This window comes from Catharus ustulatus, chromosome Z (genome assembly GCF_009819885.2).
Source record: "Catharus ustulatus isolate bCatUst1 chromosome Z, bCatUst1.pri.v2, whole genome shotgun sequence".
Taxonomy (NCBI): domain Eukaryota; kingdom Metazoa; phylum Chordata; class Aves; order Passeriformes; family Turdidae; genus Catharus; species Catharus ustulatus.
In genome coordinates this window covers 63,455,885-63,467,034 of record NC_046262.2, presented here as the reverse complement: position 1 = coordinate 63,467,034, position 11,150 = coordinate 63,455,885, and positions in this window count along the sequence as shown.

The window sequence follows — 11,150 nt, the reverse complement described above, 5'->3', positions numbered from 1 at the left end:
GTCCCCCGCCTCGGGCCCGAGCGGCCCCGTGGAAAAAAAAAGCCATAAATCCCGCCCCGCCCGGCAGGAATTCCTCAGCAGCGTCACCCAGCAATGCCCCTTTTGTCCGCCCGGCCCGGCCCCGCCACAGCCCTGCGCGAGGCTGGTTCTCGGCCGGAAACGGCCCCGGCCACGTTTTCTGCCCTGAAAACTGTGCAGAAGCGCTCTCCCACTCCCTGCTCCTGCTGTGCTCAGCCCGCCACGGTCCCAGCCCCGCTCGGCACGGGCAGCGAGCGCTCTCCTAACAAAATCCCGTGTGCCCTTAATGGTTTCGCGTGTTCCACGCGAGGGAGGATAAATGGAGGCTGCAGCCTCCCTTACTGACGAGGGACGCGCAAATGGCTTTGTCATGCAAATGTGGCTCTAAGCCACTTTCATATAAAGCCACTTAGTGCCGAGCAGCCAGTGATCCTCGCCCGCCCGTCAGGCAGTGCCTGCCCTGTCCTTGAAGGAACGGAAATGGAGGCACTGGCACAGATGCGTGCTCCCTGCCTCCATGCTGAAACGGGATGACCTCAGCACAGGGAGAAGCCTTCTTTCCCTCCCCCCCATGCACCCCCCACCAAAAAAAAAAAAAAAAAAAAAAAAAAAAAAGAAAAGCTCGCTCTCTTCCCGTGAAACTAAACTAGTTTCCTGCCAACCCTTCCTTGCTGCTCCCAGGATACGTCCCTTGTGCCTCTCCGTTCAAATGCCCGCGGTAATTACCTGCATGGGTTGTGTTTCTCCTGTGTCCTAAAACATTTTATTTCTTTTTAGCTTGTCGTCCTCGCTTGGCCTTAACTTTCGACAACAGCCAGCAGAGTGTGCTGTGAACGCTGAGAAAAGAACATCCTGCTTCTGGGAAATTTTTATATATATCTCCATATATAAATATATATATATATATATACATATGTACAGAAATGCAGATGAAGACATTTTAAGTGGTTCTAATACTTGCATGAGTGGTAGGTAGCTCCTCCCGTCAATTAAAATACTTCTCTTGTCGCAGATCACAGAACCTCTTCCTTAAAAATTAATAACCAAGTCATACTAAACCGTCTGCTTTCAGCGAGATTGCTTTCCAGTGTTTGTATAAAGTTGGAAAAGTGCCACAGTGGAGATGTCCAAATACATTTCACAGTCAGAGAGAAGGATCTAGAACACAAGGTATTTAATAGATGAAAATGCAAATCGTACCCCCAGCATACAGGAAGCAGCTTATGCAATTATACAGTATGAGCACACGTTTCTCCAACCTCATTGCTCCCTTGTTTGGGCTGACTTACTGGCAGTGGAGTTCTAAGGAGATTAATAAACACAGTAGAACAAGTGAAATAAAAAAAAAAAATGAAGTAAAGTGTTTACTAGATGTCTTGGAAATGGAAATGTTTGCTTGAAAAGCAAACACGTATGTTTGGATTCCTTATGCTATTCTGGTGTCTCTTCTTCCTCGTTTTGTAGGAGCAGACATTTAGGGAGGGGTGAACTGAGTTGTGCTTGTGGGGTAACAAATAGTTTTGTATCATTCATAAACCAAAACTGCCTTAAAGCAAAGCCAAGTTTGAGACCCTGTGTAAGGGTTTTAAGGGCAAAAGGACATTATTGTTATGCAACCAAACTGGAATTAGGATTAAAAGGAAATCAGAATACATAAACGAAAGCAAATTCAGAGGCCAGGCATTCAAATAAAATCGGCTATGGGCTGCATCTATCTATGCAAGTATTAATTATTAAGTCAAACTTTTTTAGAAACATGTACTAGAGATTTTTGGTTTTTTTCTTTCTCTCAGAGGCACTCTGACAGAGCAATCAAAGCAGAATATTCTCCCCAGCTCTGCTGATTAGAATGAATCAAATACAATACTCCTAATTTTCATGGCCAAGGGAATGTAATAAAACTAATAGTTGTATATTAGCAAGGAGTTACAGACTATCTCATATGCATTGCTCTGGTCATGCAGTAATATTTGTGCTTAATATTAAACACATGTGGTTTAATGCATGCACATGAGATAATAATTACAATGGTATCTGTGTTTAAAATAGTTTTTTTCAGGTTCTGTATGCCAAGTAATATCAAGTATTACTTGGCTGCTGGTAGCCACGTATTAGAAGGTAGGCTGTCAGTAATTGTCAAGCACAGATGTGCATTATTTCATAGCCACAGAGACCATCATCCATGAGGAGTTGAGTGCAAGGAGGCAGCTGAGCAGTGCTTCACAATTCATCACTCCCAGGGAGGAAGCAGTGAGCAGCAAGACAAGAATGTTTGCTGACTATGCAAAGCCTTTTTAAGTTAGCAGGGGGTGAGGGTCATCTGTAAAGAATTGTGGGTGATTAGGCAGTAAAAAAGTAGATTAAATAGAGAGTTGATAAATGCAAGGTGATGTCATAGCTACTCATAACTTTACATAAAAGGTAGGAATACCTGAATTAGTTGCTGCCACTCAGGAGTGAGACTTCAAGTACTTATGCCCCGCATGAATGCCATTTTTATGTTTGGAAAAAGAAAAGCACATTTCAAGGAAAGGGACAGACAACAAAACTGGGAACACATTTATGGCACCTCCGAAATCTGTGGTCAGTTTGCACCATGAGCACTGTTCCTTGTTGCATTTCCTGCTTCTTGGAAAGAAAATGCTGGAACTAGAAAAAAGTAACAAGGATGCTTGGCTGTCTGACTTTGTGTCCCCTGAAAGGGACAATTGAGGCTTGGGGTTCTCACCAAAGAGGGAGGATGCATGAGGCCCATCACATCCTAAGTAACTTGTAGAGGTGGATGCCATCTGACTTTCTGAGTACAAACCATCAGATTTGCAGTAGCAGGAGCCCAAGTCTAAACAAACAAGAGGAGATGGTTCTTTGTTCAGTGCCTTTCTGAATGGCATGCTGAGTACAGCGTGTTTCTCTAGGGTGCAGGGAAGATGGGCCGAGTATTTGGAAGAGGACTGTGTTCAGAGTTAATGAATGAACACCCCCTCAAGCTCAGGAAATTCCCAAAGCTGAAAGCAGTTGGTAGCTGTGGGAGTGTTGCAGAGAAGATATCGTATATTTGCCTTGCTTTTCCTCTTCCTTTGACGTTTGCCTGTGGCCTGTGGTGGAAACAGGATGCTGGACTGAATGGATTCTTCATCTGAGGCAGTACACCTCTTCCTCTGTATTCATGGAGGATCACACTGAAACACCTGGAGCCACATGATAGCAATAAGCCTAGCAATAGTAACCGGGATTTACTTAGGGAGCAGCTGCTGGGCATATATTTCTGTTTTGCTTCATGGTATACTTTTTTTGTGTCATCAGAATCTTAGCAGCAACAGGCATACAGCTGCATTGCAGTTGCACACCTACAACCAAACCATCCTTTTGTCCTTCCTCAGTAGAAAATACTTGTTCCATGAGAAGCAGACCTAACAGCCTTACTTTTTCAATGAGTTTGCCTTTTGAAGGAGCAGCTGTAGACAAAAATGTCTTTACTCCTCACCCCCCACCCCCCACCTATCCCTTTCCCTTGTTTGATGGTTCATGTGGTAACATCAATTTGAGCCACATTCGAATCCAGTAGCCAGAAGCTGACTGGCTAATACACACAGGGTGTTGGGCTGCTGCCTCTGAGCATGACTAAGGCATTGGACTTTTTCCAGTGATTTCAAATGCTTTTTGAATGGGAGAGAACAGTTTCGATTGCATCCTTAGGAATGTAGGGCAAAAAATACCATGCTGTTTGTGATTTTGTTTCCATCTTGTTTTAGTTTGATACACTCATTTCTTATGTTACCTTCAATAAATAAATGGGGAAATATTGCTGGCTTCTTGGTGATAAAGAAGCATGACCTCTGAAAAACAAAGTGAACTTGTTAGAACCAGATAGTGCATCTGCTTAAGGTTTTTGTTTTCTTTCTGAATTCACCTATGCTATAGCTCATGGATCAGGGATATACAGTGAATCATCCTGTTGGACAGAACATGGGACATGCAGAGTAAATTAGGTTTGTCATCTCTCTGAGATTTTCTCCTTTGCTCACTACCTGTAGGAGAGGATTTTCATAGTAATGTGGCCTGTCTTCACGCTCCATTTATCGTACTCCATTTGATGTATGCAATCTTGGTTGAACAGGTAGGTAATGGAGTAAACACATAAAGTGTTGAATGCCTAAGCATCACATCTGAAACAAGCAGGTAGGCAAGAATCAAAGTGCAAATGTTCAGAGACAAAAAAATGGCATTCTTCTCTGGCAGGAGATCTTAATGCAAGTTTGTTATCATTTTCTCATTACAGGAGATGACAGCATTTGAAATTACAATGTAAATATCTTTTATTTGCTAGCATTGTACAATCTTTTCTGTTTTATTCCTGAATAGACTTTAATATGTTGGCTTTTAATATCAATAGAAAACATTCGTTTCATATCTGTGAACAGGAAAGTGTTGATGGCCACGTGATGAAAAAATGCTGTTTGCTGTGTCAGAAATTGCTACAAAGCTGACTACACACTTTTGCTATTGATTGGCAATCCAGAAATAGAAGTTCTCTTCCAGTATTTTACCAGAAAAAGTTATCTTTCTTTTCCATGAACAAAAAGAGTGGGAAACTGGCAAAACAGCAAACAAGTTCTGTAACTGTGGTATGTCAGCCTTTGGTGATTTGATATCTTCAATACCAAGGACAAAAAACATGCATTTTTTTCTGAAACTAAGATAGTAGGATATTGTTCTTACCTCATCAATGATTGGCAGAGGAGATTTTATAGAAATACGTTTGAGCTGTCATAAAGTTGAGCTATTCAGGTTTTGGGGGCCTTTTCCCCAAGTGTGCAAGGAATAGTCGCATATGATGCAAAAGGGGTCTATATATTGACAGATTTATTCTGCCTCCTAGTATTTCTATATGGACAGTTATTTAATCCATGCAAGAACCTTTACTGTAGCAACTTAGGAACATCAAGAAATTTTGCTGAATGCTTTAGTGACTTTTTTGTTCTATCAAGAGCATTTTGGGCATTTCTGAGACAGCAAATAGGTGCATCATCTACTATAATAGTCTGCAGGACATGTGCTTGAGTTGTATTGATGGTGAAAGGCTGAGCGTTCTGGATGTAAGTTCAAAATTCAGGCGTGAGTTGCTGAGGTATTTAAGGAGATCAGGAATGTACACATTTAAAAAGAAATTATTGAAATTTCCAGTTTATATCATGCAGCATGTTATACCTTCTTTTTTTTTTCCCCCAAGTCATAATATAAAGAAATTTTTTTACTATTGCTTCCAAGCCAGCCTGACTTGTTCCTGTGTGCAAAGTACCTGGAATGGGAGACCATAAAACAGCTGACAAAGTCTGCTGTAGCAAGAAAATCATGTCCCAGTTACCTGGGTTTAAGCAAGATGTAACTCTCCTGGTCCTTGCAAATCTCTGTGAAACGTTTTGGTGCCATTTTCCCAATGTTAGCTGCTGTCAGAGTATGGTAAGTTCATGCCACAGTGCTGTCCATATGCACCTCCAGGCCCCAGTCCTGCTCTTCCCAACAGACACCACCAGGAGCTGTGACCATTTCAGCTCATTGAAGCATGAGAGGAGAAGGATAATGTGGAATTGACCTTACAGACTGTGCATTCTAGGTCACACCTACCTACCTGTGAGAGGAATGTGGAGACCAGTATTTGGCTTAAGCCCCCATAGGAGTGCAGGACCAGTGGGAGAGCTTCTGAGGGACTGTGGCACCCACAGAATTTGAATCTTGAACGTAATCTGAATGTATATCCTCTCAAAATGATCAGAAAATATTTTCTGATCAGGGTCTTGCTACCTGGATTACTTCAGTTAGTTGATTTTGTTGTCTTAGTTTTGATGGCCTTGTTTCCCCCTTGGCTTTGCCTTGCCAGAAAGAGGAGTGGTGACCATAGCAATTAAACACGTGGTGTTAACTGATTTCTCTCTTGGAACAGGGAAGAATGGATTCCAAAGGTTTTAGTACCTCTGATTAAGTTGAAACTGTGTATGAGTGAAAGAAAATAAAAATAATTAGTGATACCACTTTTTACAGTGCCTTTTTATACTTTTCTTACAGGTTTGACATATACTGCATTCCTATGTTACTTCCATTTCATCCAAATGTTTCTGACTAAGCTGTCCAAATCAAACTTTTTTAGAATTTGTTCTCTTTGTAGCACAGCTGCACTGAGCTTTGCCATTTACTGGAACCCTCTTTTTTTTTTCCCTTGAAAGACCATGACATGCATAGAGTGGGAAGTAGTTTGTGAAGAAAAATGAGGGTGGGGGGGGAAGAGATTTTTCTCCTCCTGACTAGATTTGGAATCTAGTTAAGTGATTTTGGAATCTAGTTACTGATCTAGTGACATGACACTTCTGTTGCAAGAGACTGCACTTTCTTGATTTTTTTTCAGTGAGAGTTTTCTTTACATCAGTGGTCAACAGTTTGCAGTTTTCAGCATCCTCTTTGAATTTGGAGGCAATGGAAGTGTTCACATCTGATTGGAAGCATCCTCACCTGTCTAGGAAAGCACCCTGTCCCACTCCTTACTATTCCCTGCCTGAAGACCTGACACACTCAGCTGCCAGCCATTGCAACTCAGGTACCACTGGAACAGTCTCATGCCAGGAGGGATATGTCACTCATTCATGAGTTGGCAGATGCTCTAGGTCTCTCTAGATTGTGTCAGCATGGTTAACCTCAACCAGCTTGGATTTTCATCTGTCAAGGTTTGGGCTCTTCCTCAAGTTCCATTTTTTAACTTCTTGTTTTTATGGTTTTGAGGGTGCATTTGTTGTTCTGAGTGTTGCACATTTTTCAAGTTTATGTTCGAGATATTTTTATTAGTTTCAACGTTTTTTTTTTTTTCCTTTTCTGAGAAACAAAGAAAAGCAGAGTTGATGAAGTCTCAACATTTCAAGGATTCATTAACTTTTACCTTGGTGTCTCCCAAAATCTGAAAGTGCCTGTACAAATCACCCCAAACATCCACAGTCTTGGACTGTTTGTCTGCACTAACCACCCCATCTTTTCTCTGAGCAATATAATTTCTCATTATATATTCAAAAATATTGGAACACCCTATCCCAATACCTTTTTTTTTCTGAGTGTGTGCCTCCTGGTGTCCAAAGAAATGGTCTTCTTGGAAGAAAATTGAACATTTTAGTGATGTGTAACACAACCTCAGTTTCTTCTCTAATACACTGACAATTTGAATACTTTCCTTGTTTGTTTCATCATTCCATTAATTGACTTCATACTGTGAAACTTGCTTCCTTGCTCTTTCTTACTTTTCCCAAAGTGATTGCTTAGAACTGCACACTGCAGTAATCTCCTATTACAACATAAACTTGTCTTAACTGAGGTAGAATCCTGTTTGCAAATTTCCTCATACGGTGCATCGGTTCTCTTGACGCACACATTTATGTGGCAAATCCCAGAGGACACACTTAGTAAGTAGTATGCTGTCATGGCAGCAGGTAGCAAGAACTTTAGTTACTAACTTAATCATTCAGCATAATGATTAAATGTGGACCAATGTGATACTAACATGATATGGTAAATTCTTGAGGTGTACTACATGTCTAGGGGGTGTGCTTGGAAGTTAAATGCAGACAAAGCATGCTTGCTGGCTACTTGGCATTCAAGAGGTTCTTCCTAATCCTCTTCCGTAAAGACTATTCCCATCTGTCCCTTACCTTCGACAATTTCTTATGCTGTAACTCTCATATAGTCTAACCAAAGCTAATTTGACTGGAGCTGCCATAATTTGCTCAAATATTCCCACCTGGTACTTTTGTTCTGACTGTGTTTTATGTTTAATGACTATCAGACATTAATTTCTGTATTAAAGTAAATTCCACACTTAGGCATCTTAAGAAAAGTTATGATTAAATGGAAAGTCTACAGGTTCCATGATTGCTTCAAAGAACTGCAGCAGTTCTGTAGAGATCAGTTAATCATGACTGACTTTAACAGTAGCCACATTGCTTCCATCTCAACAGATTGTCTTCATGCAGCTGTATGTTCGTTCCATCCTCTGTTACAGTTTTTGCTAAGTTCTCTGGTTCTCTGCTCTATCATTTTTTGTATCCTTTCACAGAGTTTCCTTGCTAGTTTTGAAAGTGGCAAATAAAGGAATTACTTTGCTCAAAGCTGCATGAAACATTAAAATATTTTTATTTTAAAGGATAAAACTTCTGGTGAATAAGCAAGATAAAACCTTGCTGTTGCGTCTCTTGGGCAGTTATAGAACAAATCACGTACAGCACATTCATGTCTGTATTTTAATAAACTTTCTGGGTGCCGTATTTGCATGAGAGCAGATACATGAACAGTTTACCATAAAAGGTTTAATTAACATATGAAATAATGACCACAAGAGGGTGCTCTTAATTACTGTTCCGTGAATGCTGTTGCACTTCAACTGCCAGAGCCAATGGGACGACTAATTTTAACCCTTACCAAAAATTGAAGTGAATTAGTCATAGGTGGAATCTACCTAAGTTATTTGAAACCAGCCACAATGCTTGGTCACATAATCCCCACCTAAATACACTTTCCTCTAACTTGAAGCTAAAGCAGACAGGACCTTAAGCTTCCCTTTCATGTGTGTTTTTTGCGTTTTTGCAGCTGTAAGAATGGCGAGAATTTTTGTTTAGTTACAACTCTCACACCTATAAAGTACATAATAAAACATTTTGTATTTGATACAAAAGTCAATTTCCAAATGAAAAGACATTTTCGTGATGTCCACGAAAATTGCTTTCAAAAAAAAAAAAAAAAAAAAGAATTTCCGTGTTTGGCACTGCAAATAATTTAGCCAGGTTCGTGCACTGAACGACCTACTGAAAAACGGCTTGATACGGCTTTATATCTTGTTAGAAATTTAATCATTGAAGGCGGGCAATTAACTTGCTGGTCCGTCTTGAAAGACACCTCGTTTTCCACTCCCAGAATACATCCTTTTCTGTGAGCTTTATGAGTCTGTTTCTGTGTGTGGGAAAATGAGAGCGTATTCATCTCAGTATTAAAATGCCACTTAAATTCCTGACAGAGAGTGGATGCGATGTTAGAGTGCCACTTCCCATGAAGTGGCGCTTCCCACTTCACGGCCGGTTAGTGGAGTACTTGTGTTAAACATCATTCAATACACAGGTAAGCCACTTCGTTTCAAATGCGGCCATCAGACTGCTGTATTTGCGCACACATCGCTAATCTTTTGTGGCAGTTTGTGCTGAAACTATAACCACTTCCAAGCAGACCACCCACCTTGCAGTGCAGGAATGCATTTTGCACAATTGACAGACCTTTGGGTTGTTTCCTTTCTCTCTCTCTCTCTCTCTCTCTTTTTCTTTCTTTCTTTTTTTTTTTCCCTCTCTCCTTTAAAAACCTGTTCTTCTGAATCTGCCGTTCAAAGAACAATAGATTTAAATAATGGCAGCAACGTTTAGATCTCTGTGAGTTCATGCTGCTGACAAAAGATCAAGACTAAAAGAAGAGATTTTTGCCTCTGTAGAAGTTGAAACTGATGAGACTTACTCCCGCTGTAAGTCACACTGTGCGGTTCTGAATGAGACAGCTTCTGGCTGGTTCTTTTCTCTATTTCTGTAAAACTGAAAGGGGCAGCCCTGAGAGAACAGCAGCTGAGGTGAAAGCTGCAGCGCTGCTGAATTAACCCAAACTACAGCTGTGTCACTCTGGAGTCAGAAGTCCGTGGCTTCTCTGTGCTTTAGAACTGCCGCCCAGTGTGGCAATGCAGTGCAGGCTCTGCCTCATCCTGACCAGCGGGCTCAGCAGCATCGGGGGACCTGGGCTGGGACCTGTGCTGTGCCTGTGGCCGTGGCTGGGCTAGGGACAGTCAGCACAGAGAGAGTCGCTTTGCCACATTAGAGATGGCGCTGCTGACCTCATGCTACCCCAAAATGTCCATTCATTCATCCGGATCTGTACTTTATGTCTGTTTTGGCTCTTGAATCTTGAAGCATGTTTCCCAGACCTTCCCACAAACATCTAAAAAGGCAGGCAAACAGATGAGCAAAATGCATCCTTTCTGTGTATGCCACAGGGCACACAGTGGTGTAACCTTGTGTAACTTTGTCAGCACAGAAGACTTGCAGAAGTCATGGACACATAATTCAGTGTTCTCCAGCTGCCAGTGATGTCTCTGCAGTGGCCTCTGCATTGTGAGTGTCTGACACCACCAGTGAAGAACAGCTGCTGGAAAGAGAGTACAAAGAGAGTACAAGACCACATAAAAGATTAGGGGCACAGTTCTAGTAAAAATCTCTGGATACCTGTCAGAAGCAAGGAACCAACAAATTAAACAGAGCCTGTACTGGGTGTCCTCCTGTTGACTCACAGGACCCTAAAGCACTTGAAATCCTTACACATGATCCTTAAAATCACAGAACCACAGAATGGGTCCAGTTGCAAGGCAGCAGCTTTGTCTAGTCCAACATCCCTGCTCAGGCAGGGTCATCGCAGAATACATGGCAGAGGATTGCATCCAGACAGTTCTTGAGTGTCTCCAGTGCGGGAGACAGCACGAATTTCTATCATCTACAGAAAGTGTCTGCATGGTGGATTGTCAAGCATCATTTGTCTCTCTTCACACAGCAGATCGGTTGACTAGCGGTGTGTAGTCCAGCTTATGAGGAGACATAGACAACCACCCAGGATGAGTTTAACGTGAGTTTAAAGTGTAGCCTTTTTTAAATTTTGGAGACCTCAGTATATGGAGAGTGTCTGTAGAACCAGGATTCCTTAGCAAGTCTCCTTTTCCCTTGCAGAAATTTTGTCCAGGCCAAAAAACAGAATTTGGGCTGTTTTTTCCCAGAATTTATGAGTGTCTGGTAGACTGTTGGAAGAGAAATGCTGTGTAATGCAGCAATAACCTCTGAAGGCATGGTCAATATACATGCATCCTGGACATGTGCAGACCTATTTTTTCTTGTACAACCAGTGAATCCAAAATTTCCTGGAAGCTGCAAAACTTTGGTTCATGATTTCTGTGGGTCAGCTGCTTTTGCTCAGACAGTCCTGTGTGTTCCTGGCACACATAAAATCTTCCTGTATAGGCTCAGTAAATCCGGAGTGTGCATGTAGTGCTCACTGCGGAGCTGCTGCACAACACAAATGCATTG